This window comes from Lagenorhynchus albirostris, chromosome 13, assembly GCF_949774975.1.
Source record: "Lagenorhynchus albirostris chromosome 13, mLagAlb1.1, whole genome shotgun sequence".
Classification (NCBI taxonomy): Eukaryota; Metazoa; Chordata; class Mammalia; order Artiodactyla; family Delphinidae; genus Lagenorhynchus; species Lagenorhynchus albirostris.
The window spans coordinates 63,067,529-63,082,698 of NC_083107.1; the positions used below are offsets into that span (position 1 = coordinate 63,067,529).

At 36.7% G+C, this 15,170-nt stretch overlaps 1 protein-coding gene across 12 annotated transcripts in view; it reads right to left on the reverse strand.

Annotated features, from left to right (window-relative positions):
* The window catches only part of LTBP1 (latent transforming growth factor beta binding protein 1), a 432,767-nt gene that overhangs the window by 63,996 nt on the left and 353,601 nt on the right, over nucleotides 1-15,170 (reverse strand). The window lies entirely within an intron of this gene.

Below are 15,170 nucleotides of genomic sequence, written 5' to 3' on the forward strand. Positions count from 1 at the left end.
GACCAAAACATTTTAGATCTCAAACTTAACTTTTGGTGCATTTTGTTTTCCTTTAATTCACTATTCAGTTAAAAAATCATAGGAAAACATTCTTTCCAAAATATATACAAAAAAACAAGTTAGGGGTGATGTAATCAAAAATACTCTAAAAGGCGGGGGTGGGGAAGAAAGGAAAAGGAACAAAGAGATGAGACAAATGGAAAACAGAATTAGGTACAGATTTGAACCTCTCAAATACCAGTAATTAAATGTATACAAACTAAATTCTCCAATTAAAAGACAAAGATTGTCAACATGAATTAGAAAAGAACTAATATATCCTTTTTACAAGAGAAAGAACGTTCAATATAAGAACACAGAAAGACAGGAAAAGATAAGTTGTGCAACAGCAAACGAAACCATAAACAAGACGAAAAGACAACCCTCAGAATAAGAGAAAATATTTGCAAATGAAGCAACTGACAAAGGATTAATCTCAAAAACTTACAAGCAGCTCATGCAGCTCAATATCAGAAAAGCAAACAACCCAATCCAAAAATGGGCAGAAGACCTAAATAGACATTTCTCCAAAGAACACATACAGACTGCCAACAAACACATGAAAGAATGCTCAACATCACTAATCATTAGAGAAATGAAAATCAAAACTACAATGAGGTATCACCTCACACCAGTCAGAATGACCATCATCAAAAAATCTACAAACAATAAATGCTGGAGAGGGTGTGGAGATAAGGGAACCCTCTTACACTGTTGGTGGGAATGTAAATTGGTACAGCCACTATGGAGAACAGTACGGAGGTTCCTTAAAAAACTACAAATAGAACTACCATATGACCCAGTGATCCCACTACTGGGCATATACCCTGAGAAAATCATAATTCAAAAAGAGTCATGTACCACAATGTTCATTGCAGCTCTATTTACAATAGCCAGGACATGGAAGCAACCTAAGTGTCCATCGACAGATGAATGGATAAAGAAGATGTGGCACATATATGGAATGGAATATTACTCAGCCATAAAAAGGAACGAAACAGAGTTATTTGTAGTGAGGTGGATGGACCTAGAGACTGTCATACAGAGTGAAGTCAGAAAGAGAAAAACAAATACCATATGCTAACACATATATATGGAATCTAAAAAAAAAAAAAGGTTATGAAGAACCTAGGGGCAGGATGGGAATAAAGACGCAGACTTACTAGAGAATGGACTTGAGGACATGGGGAGGGGGAAGGGTAAGCTGGGACAAAGTGAGAGAGTGGCATGGACATATATACACTACCAAATGTAAAATAGCTAGCTAGTGGGAAGCAGCAGCACAGCACAAGGAGATCAGCTCAGTGCTTTGTGACCACCTAGAGGGGTGGGATAGGGAGAGTGGGAGGGAGGGAGACACAAGAGGGAAGAGATATGGGGATATATGTATATGTATAGCTGATTCACTTTGTTATAAAGCAGAAACTAACACACCATTATAAAGCAATTATACTCCAGTAAAGATGTTAAAAAAAAAGATAAATTGTGCAAAATTTAACTGAAAGCATATGTAGCTATATGAAAGATAAAGTAGATTTAAAGGTAAGATGCACTGATAGAGACAAATAGTGACATTTCAAAGGGATGAAAGGTTCAATCCACCAGGAAGATACAAAAATCTATGTTTAATTCCTGTGTCAGAAAATATATAAAACAAAATCCAGAAAACTAAAATTAGAAACATAAATCTCCATAATAATGGAGATTATAAAATACTCCCTCAGAAAATTATGTAATAAGCAGGAAAAAAACCAATAGGGATATAGATGATATGAACAACACAATTTACAAACTGATCCCAATTAATATACACAGGTCCAAATGCAGAATATACATTGCTTTTAAGTACACAAGGGATAGTTACTAAAAGTGACCATATTCTGAGCCACAAAAAACTTTAAGGATTGAAGTCATTGAAAGTATGTTTAGCTGACTAGAGAAATTAATAACAAAAATATAAGTAAAAATCTATAAATTTCTAGATATTAAACAAAACAACTCTAAATAATTCATTGGTCAAAGAAAAAAGACAGTGGACTTGAAATATTTTTATCTGAATAACAAAAAGCCATCAGAACTTGTGAATGCAGTAAAGCCATTCTTAGTCATAAATACATATATTAGAAAAGTTTGAAATCCAATGATCCAAGGATCAATCACAAGAAGTTAGAATTAAGGACAAATTAAACCCCAAGAAAGTAAAAAGAAAAAGTATAAAAGCAGAAATTAATATAATCGCAAACAAAGAAAACTTAACAAAAGAAAGTTGTTTCTTTGCAAAGACCAATACCCCCTAGGAAGACTGAGAGCAAAATAGTGAAAGCATAAATTACTAAAATAAAAAATGGAAGGCATTACTACACATTCTACTGACATTAGGAAGAGATAAGAAGATGATATTAAGAACAACTTTGTGCCAATGCACTGGAAATTTTACCTAAAGTGTATAGATTCCTTGAAAAACAAAAGTTACCAAAACTGACATGAAAAGTCAAAAAACAATGTTATTTTATCTTTTAAGTACATCTTAACTACAGTTTAAAAACTTTCATAACACACACACCCCCAAAATAAAACAAAACCAAAAATTCCAGGCACAAATGACTTTAGCTGTAAATTCTTCAAGGAATCCGAGGAAAAAGTAACACCAATTTAACACATACTTTTTTCAGAAAAACCGAAAGAAGGGATACTTTCAACTTATTTTATGAAACCAGAACCACCATGACTCCACAACTTTACCAGGACATTAAGAGGAAGGAAAATTTACATGAACACGGATGTAGATATTCTAAAAAAAATGTTATCAGTTTGCCTCTAGGGATATGTAAGAAGGCTAATACGTCATGACTAATGGGTTTATTGTAAGAATGCAAGGGTATTTTCACTAAAAAAAAAAATTAATATGGCTGGAATGTGCATGTGATGGTGACCACTAGAGCTACCATCTTGGACCATGATATGGAAACCACATGTCAAGGAGAGCAGAATAAAACAGATATTGTCTGGGTTCCAGCACTGTACACTTGCATTCTGAACTCTCGATTACTTGTCTTGAATAGCTACATAAAGAGAAACAAACTTTCATCTTGTTTAAACAAATCAGTCCATGCAATTCACATTAACAGAATAAAGGAGAAAATAATTTTTTTAATAGACACAGAAAAAGCATCTATTACAATTCAAAACCATTCATAATAAAGACTTAGCAAATCATAAATAAAAAAGAATTTCCTTATCTGATAAAGAGTACATATTAAAAACAAAAACAAAAGTATGGCAAACACCATACTTAAATATTAAATGCTTTCCCTGCTGAGATCAGGAATGAGACAAAGAAGCTAGCTATCACAACCTTTATGTAGTAGAGGTCCTAGAAAGACTAAGATAAGAAAAGTATAATTATCAAAAGAAAATAAGTAAATAGTTTTTCATCTACAACATAATGGTTTATGTACAAAATCCAAAAGAATCTGCAGATAAACTACTAGAAATAACAAGTAAATTTAGTAAGGTAATAGACACAAGGTCAATGTACAAAAATCAAATGTAGCTCTATGCACTAGTAACAAACAATTATAAAGGTAAAAAAACCCACTTTAAATACCACTCACTACAGTACAAAAATATTAAAAACCTAGGCATCAGTCTAAAAATATTGTGTAAGACCTTACACAAAAAAGCTGCAACGAAACACCAAGATTAATGAAAGAAAACCTAAACAAATTGAGGGATATGTCTTATTTATGGATTGGAAGACTCAATATTGTAAAATGTGAAATCTTCCCAAATTGACCTATTGAGTCAATGCAATTCCAAACAAAATCTCAGCAGAGTTTTTTTTGGTGAAAATTGATAAGCTGATTATAAAACTTATATAGAAATGAAAAGGGCCAAGAATAGGCCTGAAAATCTCAGTGGACAACAAAATATAACAATTTAGAATTTGCAGCACCATATATTTAAATTGATTATAAAGCCACTGTAATTAAGAGAGTATGCTATTGGAGCAAGGGTAGATAAGTAAACCTATGGATAGAATGAGGAAGAAATAGACCCATATATATTTGACCACACGCTTCATAACAGAGTTACCAGTGCAGATCAGTGGGGAAAGGCTGCTCTTCTCAAACAGCCACGACCCAAATGGACATGGGAAAAAAGTATTGAGTTGGCCAAAAAATTCGTTTGGGTTTTTCCAGAAGATGGCACCATGACCCAAACGAACTTTTTGGCCAACCCAATAAATCTTGACCTCTATTTCGCACCATATGCAAAAATCAATTTCATGGCAAGGACAGATTCCAAATGTAAAATATAAAATAAAGCTTTCAGAAGAAAATATAAAAGGTATCATAATGACTTCAGGGTTTGCAAAGATTATGGACACAACAAGTACTGATCTCAAATGAAATAATGAAAACACTGGACTTCATTAAAATTAAGAACTTGGGTTCAACTGAAGTTACCATGGAGAGAATTGTTGTGTAGGGTACCTCCTTTTGAAGAGGTTTGTTATACAGAAGTAGACAAATGAAACAATTCTGAAAGAGCCAATATAAAGGTATGAAAAGTTGTTGCACATCAGTCCTCACAAGGGAAATGCAAATTGACACCACAGTGAGATACCATTACTCAGCATGGCTAACCTTTAAAAGGACTGACAATTCCAACTGTTGACAAGATGTGGCACTGGAAGTCTCAAACTTAACTGGTGGCAGTGTAAACTGGTAGTCTGAAAAACTGGCTGTATTTATGAAAATGAGACATACATATGTTCTATGACCTATAAATTACACTACCAGGTAATATCCAACAGAAATTAGTGATTACATCCACCAAAAGGTATGTTCAAGATTACTAAGGCTTTATTTACAACAGTCCCAAACTTGAAGAAATCCAAATGGCCATCAACAGTAGAATGGATACATAATTGTAGTATATTCATACAATGAAATACTGTACAGCACTGAAGATGAAGTACTGCTACATATAACACAGGTGAAGTTTATAAGCATAATGTTGAATGAAATAAGCCAGACACAAATGAATACCTACTACATAATTCCACTGATACAATGTTCAAAACAGGCAAAACAAAGCCATGGTAATGAAGACAAAATAGTGGTTACTGCTGTGTACGGGTATTGGGCAGGGGGATGGGTAATAATCAGGAAGAAGCTTGAGAAAGCATTCAAGGGGCTCATTACCAAGTGTGCTCACTCTGTAAAAGTTTATCAAAAGTACCCTTATGACTGATGCACTTTTCTATATATATTTTAAGCAATTTAAAAAATTTACTTAAAAAAAAATAAAAGCCAATCCACACTGCTATATTTCCTGGTTAAAGACCATCTTACACATTCAAAAGCTCATTCTGTCTCCCTTTCTCCTTGGTAAGAGATATATACTTATTAGACGAAAATATTAAGGGACTCTAAGTAGCAATCCTGGTCACCACTCCCTACCTGTCCATTGTAAGCCATTCAAATACTCTGACACTTAAATTCCTTCCATATGCAAATGAAGTCGTTATTTTTCTGTTTTTGTTTTTTCTTAAGTAGGAATACAGGTGAAAATTAGAGAACTGATGTAACACAATACATCTTTTCTTAAACTTTTAACATTTCTATGTGACCCACCGCAAGTCAAGGGAATCATTTGAATACTGTCCAGTCTATGCTACTATTTTTTGTCTCGTAGAAGGTGATGGAGAATTCCTATGGAATGAATTTTTAAATCATTTTCTTAGAATTATAACAGCATTGCTCTATGTTCAGAACAGACTGGAATCCTAATGTTCCAGGATATAGGGTTTTAGGAATCATGAATATTTAAACAGAAACATGTGATGTGCAAAGGGAGGTCATATTTGACTATTAAGCATTAATGATGATTGATCTGGATCAGTACAGCTCCCCAGGCCCTTACTGGCAACACTCCCTCCCACGTGCATCTGAACTGCTTGCTGAGAGTGGGTTCCTAGTTCTCTCTTTCTCTACCCCACATGCCCTTTCGTAAGTTTAAAATTAATACAGCTAGTAAATATTCTTCTACATGAGGGTAAAATATAAAATTAATGAGTTTTTAAATTTTGTGGTTTTTTTTTTAAGACCCCAAAAAGTCCTAAGAATTTTTCAAGTATTTAAATTATGTCCCTTCTCATTTCCATTTGGCTTTTGAAGACAAGGAAGTGGAATAAATGTACAGAAGATTATCTCTATTATTCAAAATAAGGCCAAGGATGAAAATCCTCATGAATGAAATAATTTTAGGTCAACTGCTTTAGAAAAAACTTCAGAAGAGTGTTTTGGCTTTCACATTCCAAACCGTATTAACAAACTCATGCAGTGAAAGACTAAGAAAATGGGGAAAGTGGTCTGTCTCACTTCTCCTCAGGTTCTGTAGCTGCAAAGGGCATCTGTGTCATTAAACAGCTCTGAAAGCCTGCAGTTTGCACTGGGTACAGATCTTTCCCCTCAGAAAACGGAGACACAGGTGGAGGGAAGAGGCGCTGCCTGGGGAAGCCACTGCAAGCACCAGATGTTTGTTCAATTACGATAAAACCTCGTATTATCGGTGAAAATCCAAAACTGAGTATCTGTGACATTTAAAGGAAAAACTGAGTTAAGTTGAAAAGGTAGTATATTTTTAATGAGACACCAAACTTCTTTTCACAAAAGCAAAACTTGTAAACACAATAAATCATCCATGCTTCTTTCTAAAGAAAGAGAATCAAAGTGATTTCTCAACTTAAAAAGCCATTTTCTTCCTATTTCTTCCCACGATGGACTGAAAAAATGTTATATAAAAACTGGGAAACTGAATGAGAAGGATTTGAATTTGCCACAGAAAAAAACATTTCTAAAAATTTAAAGAGAAGAAACTGGATGAAAGCTTTTGAAAAACACTTTTCTACTCCCAAAGGTAAAGAATAATCCTCGTTTACCATCATATAATAGCATATCACAAAAAGTGGAGTGTTTGAATAAATTCTCCATTTTGAATAAATTCCATGCCATTAAGAAAAAGTTCTTTAGATATTCGTGGAAAATATCCTGAACTCCAATTGCATATTTCTTCTGCCACAATTACTTGAAAAAAGATACTCTGTGTGTTTTTACCTTGTATCAGTTTTTAAAACGCAATGTTTTGTCTTATCAGGTCAATTTATAACCGTTTGGATTATCTCTGCATTCATTTAGTGGTTTTACATTTTAACACCTGAGCTTTTCTAAAAAATATCTCATTCTAACTTCAGAGTCATGCTGTACATTTTCCCTTTTCATATAGTGTCTCTTACACTAAGAGGTGCTGCCAGTGAGACTGGGAGAAAACGCTAAGCACAGGCCAAATACATCAAACCCCAGATTCATCTTTTTGACACTTGGGCCCCAGAGGCAATATGAGATCAGCCAAAAAAATTCCCATTTTTTTTCACTATTCTAATTTTTCTCTTTCTATATTCAAACAGGAGGCCAAGAAAGACTAGTTATGAGACCACAGAAGATAGACAGTGTACCTCTAGAAATAACAGTGTCAATACTTAAATGCAAATAAGCATTTGCATGAGTGATCAGTTTACTGGCAATTGACACATCACACACTTAAAAACTTGAAATACCTCAGAGGTGAATGGGGAAAGTTAGTCACATGTAATGCTTAGGGAACACAAAAGGTGAGGAATTTAAAGCAGATTATGTATAAATGAGTTACTGTACCGTATTCTACATGACTTTAATAAAATTGGGGGTTTAAAAATGGAAAAAATATAGTAATTTATTTATATCCAGACCTGGACTTAGAACTATCAGACAATTTAATTCACAAACAATACAACTGTGTGTTGTATATTTGCTAAGCACAGATCATATAAAAATAAATAGATGGTAAATGTCCCCTTCCTTTTAGGTGCCCACATATTAAGGGAAACAAACAGCAATAACTAGAGTGCTCATGTAAGAAGTGCTAAAATACTAACAATAATTCACATTCATCGAGCATGTTCTAGGGGCCAGGCTGCATTCTAAGTTGATACTTGCCAACACATATCAACATACTTACCTCTCCCAACAAACTCCACATAGGTGCTGTATTTTATCCTCATCATGCAGTGGGGAACTGAGGCACGTGAGCATCTTACTCAAGTCCACACAGCTTGGAAGTGCTGGAGCAAGAGTTCAAGCCCATGTATACTCAGACTCCACAGCCTAACGTCTTAACCACTGCTGCACCAAATACTAAGCAGGGTGTGCTTTAGGGAATGAAATCCTCAAAAAGAAAGGGAAGCCCTCGCAGAAGTGCACAATACCCTCAATTATGTCTGTTTCCTGACAGTCCAGGATGAGTTACAGACAGTTCATCATCCCTTCATTCGTTCACAAAGTATTTATTGGGCCCTAACTAATGGCACAAAGTAGTGAACAAAACAGATGAAGATTCCTGTCTTATCAGCCTTAGAGTCTACCAGGGGGGTCGGACAATAAATAATAGATAAGACACAGAAGGAGAATAAAGTAGTTAAAAAAAAAAACAGGGAACGGGAATGTTGGGGGTGAGTGAAGGTGAGGAAGGGTGGTTAGAAAAGGGCTTACTGACAGATGAATGGGTAAAGAAGATGTGGTACATATATACAATGGAATACTACTCAGCCATAAAAAAGAACAAAAGAATGCCATTTGCACCAACATGGATGCAACTGGAGATTATCATACTAAGTGACGTAAGTCAGAAAGAGAAAGACAAATACCGCATGATATCACTTAATATGTGGAATCAAAAATATGACACAAATGAACCTATGAAAGAGAAATAGAATCAGGGACATAGAGAATAGACTGGTGGTTGCCTAGCAGGAGGAGGGTGGGAAAGGGATGGATTGGGAGTTTGGGATTAGCAGATACAAACTATTATATATAGAATGGATAAACAACAAGGTCCTACTGTATATCGCAGGGAACTATATTCAATATCCTATGATAAACCATAATGGAAAAGAATATGAAAAAGAATGTATATATATATATGTATGACCGAATCACTTTGCTGTACAGCAGTAATTAACACAACATTGTAAGTCAACTATACTTAAAAAAAAAGAGAAAAAAAAGGGCTTACTGAGAAAGTGACGTTAAATAAAGACCTACAGTAGATGAGAGGTGACAATCTCTGCACTTCTTATTAGTATAATAAATTTCTTTATAGTAAGCTGCTCACTGCAGCCAAAAGCATACCAATTAGTACTTAACCTACCTATAGGTTTGCTGTGAAGATTAAAAGAGAAAATGGGTACAACACGCTTAGCACAGTGCCTGGCTCCTAACAAGAACTCAGTGAACGCTGGCTATTACTATTACTGCTGTTGTTTTAATAAAGTCATGAAATCAGACATGTGAAGTATCTCTGGTCCACTCACACTGGGCGTCCAAGACAACCATATGATATTCTCTGTTAGATGCCTAAAAAGTAACTGATTCTGGAATCGATATATTAAGCATTACAATGTAGGTATAAAGTATAAAAATATTATTCACAACAACCTTCCATGATCTCTCAAGAACTTGGGTTGTTGATGACATCAAAAGACTGGTCAAAGTAGATGCTGGAAACTCTCGGTGCCCCAGACATGAGCTGGGGGAGGGGGGGCCACAGTAGGAAGTGTGAGGGGCAGCCCGCCTATTCACAGACTTCCCTTTCTGGCAGTTTCATGTCTATTTTTTTGGCTGCAAGGAAAAGTGTTTACTTCTTCTAATAACAGATGATTTTCCATAGCTCTGGGGTTTTAAAAGGTCAGCAGCGATAAAAGGCTTAGGAAGAGCTCTTGAATTTTTTTTGCTACCATTATGAATTTCTTTATAAAAATGTTCATATATGGAGGACAATCAAACAATGCATGGAAAATATGTATTCCAGGTCCAAAAGCAGCTTATTCCAGCAAGATTTCCTCAGCTCTCTCCCTAATGATTTGATCATCCATTTCATTCACTTCTGCAGAAGTACATTCACAGGAGGAGTGACTGTGAAGAACAGTAGCCTTTACAGCAAGAGGCCACTTCCCTTCCTTACCTGGAATGTTGTCTGATCCTTTTTTACACAAGGGAGGGAAAGGATCCTGTTGTTAAGCTGAATTCCCTGTCTTTAGAAAAGCAACACTCCGGCTGTGTTCTCTTACTGGGCTTTTCAGTTTCCAACTCTAAAAGTACTAAAAAAAAACCCTAAAAATCTTTGCGCCAAGCAGCCAGATGTAATATATTATTGTGTCAGGGTACTTCAATGTCCTACTTGGCTAAGTCATTTTCAAAAATATTTTCTCTTCGGTGATAGACATAAAGTTCTATCTCCATGCCACAAAACCACCAACTGCCTTGGAGCGTTGTCAACAATGGTTTTATACTTTCTTTCTACACTGTTCATAGAAAATGTACCTCAAAGTCTGAAAACAAAACCACACTAGCTCCCAGTTCGTTTTTATTTCTTTGATTTGGCAAAGGTTGCCTTTACTGTATTTTCTGGTTCCCAGCGAACACAAAATTGGCCTAAGAGTTTGGACCCAACTTCTTTTAATCTTTCTGATATCACTGTTCTCAGTCAACTTCAAGAAACTAGCCATCCTTACCACTTGCATTTGTTGTGTTTTCCCTTCCAGATGAATGAGTTAGCAAGAAGTGGTTTATAGTAGATATCTAAATAGGTTACAGGATTAGAGCCTTTACAGCTTGATTTGAGTGCTTTGGGATTCAGAGTTCAGCCTAGATGTTCTAAGAAGTCCCCTTCCAATCCTATAGGTCTCAATTTTTAAATCAGTATGAGAGTTGTTTTGAATATGAGAGAAGTTCCTGATCACATACTCCATCGGGGGTATTATTTTGAAAAGGGAGAAATAAACAACAAAATTCAGGGGAGAAAAAGATAGCAGTCGAATAGAGACTTGAACTTAAAGGTTTTGATTTTTTGTTTTTTTCTGATGAAAAACAGGTAATGCCAGGAAGCCTTGATTTTTAAAAACAGACTTTAAAGAGCAGTTTCAGGTTCACAGTAAAATTTCACAGAAAGTTTCCATATTCCCCTTGTTTTCCCAAAACCCTCCCCTAGCGTCACCCACTGTCAACATCCCCCACCAGAGGGCTCCATTTGTTACAGCTGATGAACCTACACTGACACATCATGATCACCCAAAGCCCATAATTCACATGAGGGTTTGCTCTTGGTGCTGTACTCTGAGTTTTTATTCCCCTGTCTGGACAACAGAACTCATGTTGGTAATTGGAAAAAGGCCTTTAGCAGATAAGCTCATGTCCTCTTGTCTGTTTATTGACAGGCTATTATCACTTAGCCAGGAGATGATCAGTTGATATGGCTTTATCTGTTACTCAGACACAATTTTAGTATTACTTTCATTAACCCACATTACAGAGGCAGAACAGCCCATTGTGACTACCCTAGTCTGTATTGTACCAGCTTCCATTCTTCACTCTAGACCTCAGAACCCCATTACTCCACTCTTTTTCATGGGGTTTATCACTGTCTAGCATATTACATAGTTTGCTTATTAGTTTATTGCCTCCAAGAAACTGGGGATCTTTTTTTGTTCACTGACACAGCCTCAGTTCCTAGAGGAGTGGCCAGTACCTAGCACACACGTAATAAATATTTGTCAAACGGATGAATGAATGAGGCTTCTTTCTAAAGGACAGGGCTTTAGGGAGTTATTTTGGTCATGGTTTGGAGGCCTAATTAGCCATGACTAAGCAGGTTCCGTAAGTCACCAACGCTCCCTCTGTGTTGCCGGGCTCCTCTGAGGTCCCTGCTAGACCAGTGTGCCCAGTCTATTATGTGAACAGACTAGAAAGCACAGTGGGGTCTAGAGATGCCCAATGTCCCCAATTCTACTTGTTGTCATACAAGGTCTCAGTCAACCTGGACACCCAACTGGGCGAGCACAGCCATTCCTGGCCAAGAGCAGCCTGCCCAGAGGCACGTGGATGGAGTGATGCCAAGTCAGAGGCCAGGAGGCATTTCTCTATGGGAGTCAGGGGACAGACATGGTGACACTGAGGATATAGTCACAAGTTTCCCTATTCTTCTTCCCACTCACTCACATTCTTCTGATGATGAAGAAACCAAACCCTGAGTCAGCTTATAAACGGGATGATACATATTATTCCTAAGAATTAAAACGCTGCAATTTAACAAGTGGGGAAAAATAAAGGAGCCAAAGAAGTGTAACTTTTTAAAACAAATCGATAAGATAAATTGAAATATAAAACAGTGAGCTGAATGAAAGAAGAAAAATTTCCTTTGTTTTCCTACACAAAATAAAAGCTCTGGCTAGAGGGTGCAGGAGGTGGCAGGAAAAGATGAACTGCAGTTATGAGAAGAAAAGAAAGAATTACCGAGAACTACCGAGGTGGAAGTAAACCAGAAAGGTCCTGCTCCCCTGCACTTTCCTGACATCCACATGTAGGACTTGGGGAAAAAACCCCTGTGCATTATAAATTATATATGGCATGCCATACCCTGCACTTATTTATATCCATGAAGTATAACCATGTTATATTATTTAACTACAACAACGTAATTTTCTATATGTACTATTTACTTATTGATCCCTGAATCCCTTCCTAGAATGTAGGCTCCATGTGGACAAGAACAGTGTGTGTCTTGCCCTCGGAACGGTTATGGTGCCTGGCATAAGACAGGCACTCTGTCACTGCTGAGGGAATGAATAAATAAATAAATAGCTGCTCACCCATCACTTCCTTCCCACTCCACTCAAACTTCAAATGACACTGTTGTTCTTCTTTATCTCACGTGGGAAAAACAAGATGCTTCTCCATCCTCTCCCACATACGTGCTCCCAGAGCAGCACATACATAAGGGAAAGGGAGGAGCCAGTGGTGCTGTTTGTATTTCCAAAGAATCGGCCATGCTACTTGATACCTGAGACAGTTCATGTTGAAGAGTACACCTCTTCGTTGTGGTTCAATAACTGTGCAGAGATGCTGACAGCTCTCCAAGTCATAGGAAATCAGGGAAGGGCCCTCCTTCCCTCATCTGGGTGGGATTCCTTCAGCCCTGCTTAAAGCAGGGTATGCCAGCCCTCACACATCCAGGTGGCTTCAACTGCTTTAATTAGAAGTTCGGAAGTAAGCTGGTAGATGGGCATGAAATAAGGGCACCAGCCACTTCTCAATGTTAATTCAAGTCCTATGCACATCACCTCCATAGTTAAATTCCCATCACATGGACTAGCATCATCCTACACCACCGCCGAAGGTAGAATCAGGACATACTGCTACTGTCACAAGTTTCAGACTAAGTCCAACAACAGAAAATTTGGACCAGTTTAATATATTGGATTAAGACCACAAAAAATGAAAATCTTGCAAAGCTTATTCTAAAAAGAGATTAACATGCCTAATAATTAGGGAGCTTTCTAGTTATACTGCCATATATCAGAACAATATTCTAAATTATCTACTTTTTTACTTTTGTAAAACTATCCAGATTCTGGAGTAAAAAATATGAAACAAGTGTCAAAGACAGTATACTAAAGTACAGTAATTTACAAAGCACTGGAAGTTTTCTAAAAACACATTTTAAAATTAAAATCTCTGCCAAGTAAATGACTAACAAAATTAGAACTGCAACTAAATTAGCATGATTATGTAACTCTGGAGTTGCAGAAATCAGGATTTTAAAAGATACAGAATTAAAGACAAATTATAAAGTACAAAAGAAAAAATAAATGTGAATATGCTTATATTGGTATATTCTTCTGGAGCAATGGCTTTGACTGGTGAGCACTTGAGGTGACTTACATTTTTTCTGAATATAGTTTTTGCATGGCACTGCTACTGGCAGTTGTAACTGGGACCACTTTTCAGCAAAGGAAGCCCTTACTATCCATGTTTTAGAGCTAGCTGAAGAAGCAAACCTGCACCTTTCTAGAAGGCAGGGAAATGTGCATTCTGCAAATTCGTTTCGTCTGTGACTCAGACGGGCTAGCACCCTATTCCCTCCACCAGGGAATACCGTGATCCCCCCATAATGTATGCATTCATGCCCTGTCTTTCTTAAGAGCTCTAAATATAAAATTAATTAAAACTTGAACCACTGAATCATGGAGTAAACCTCTCATGGCCATCTTTATGATGTTTTTCTCCATTTTCCCACTTTTGATCACTTTCAAACCCCTCAGAATCTGCTTGTTTAAACCCCACCCTGCACTATCTCTCTTTCACTTGAAACCAAATCTGGTATCAATGTTTTGTCTGCTCAGCAAGAGAGCAATTTCAACAATCTCCTGCTTTTTATAAGATCAGTTTATTCTTCCCAATATAATAATTAGTTTCAGATGAACCTGGTTGCCGTTCCTCGGCTTGATTCCACTGTGGTATGGGTAAGGAGAGCACACACTTCCTGCTGCACTATTTTTTAGAGCAAAGCATTTGGATCCTATCATAGGCGCAGAACAAAACCTTCATACTTCTTTAAAACATAGCTGGGTTTTGATAACCTAGATTCACAAAGGAATGGATTAAAATTATGGTTATAGGAATCTTCTCGGTTTACTTTTATAAAGGTTCAGATGAATTATTCCTCAATTTATCAAACTATAATAAGTCATCAAGATATAAATCTTATGAATATAACCAGTGCTGTATCCCTGCAAACATACAGAGGTTGCCAATGGGAAGCCCACAGTGTTATCTTAACATCTTACAAGTTAATTAGCTTTTAGGACATAATAAATACTGATAGATAAGAAAATATACTGGCTTAGAGCTAAGGATATTAGAGGAATAACTCTGGAAAATCTCTGCTGACAGTGGTGCAGAGGAAAAATCAAGCAAGGCATTTTTATAAACAGAATGATTCAGATGGTCTATATGAAGCATAATCAAAACTGGCAGAGTCTCGAGTTACATCAGGATGTTGCCCCCGTTTTCCTTTAGGTCCCCCATGCGCACCTAAAATCATCACCTCCCACACATTTTGACTTGTTAATTCAGTACCAGTAGTGGAATCACCTGTGAGTATTTTCACCATCATAATGGCCGTTTATCCTGTTTGTAAATCCCAGCCACCCCGAGCTGTGATTTCGGGTGGGGGTCATCTTGGTGCATACA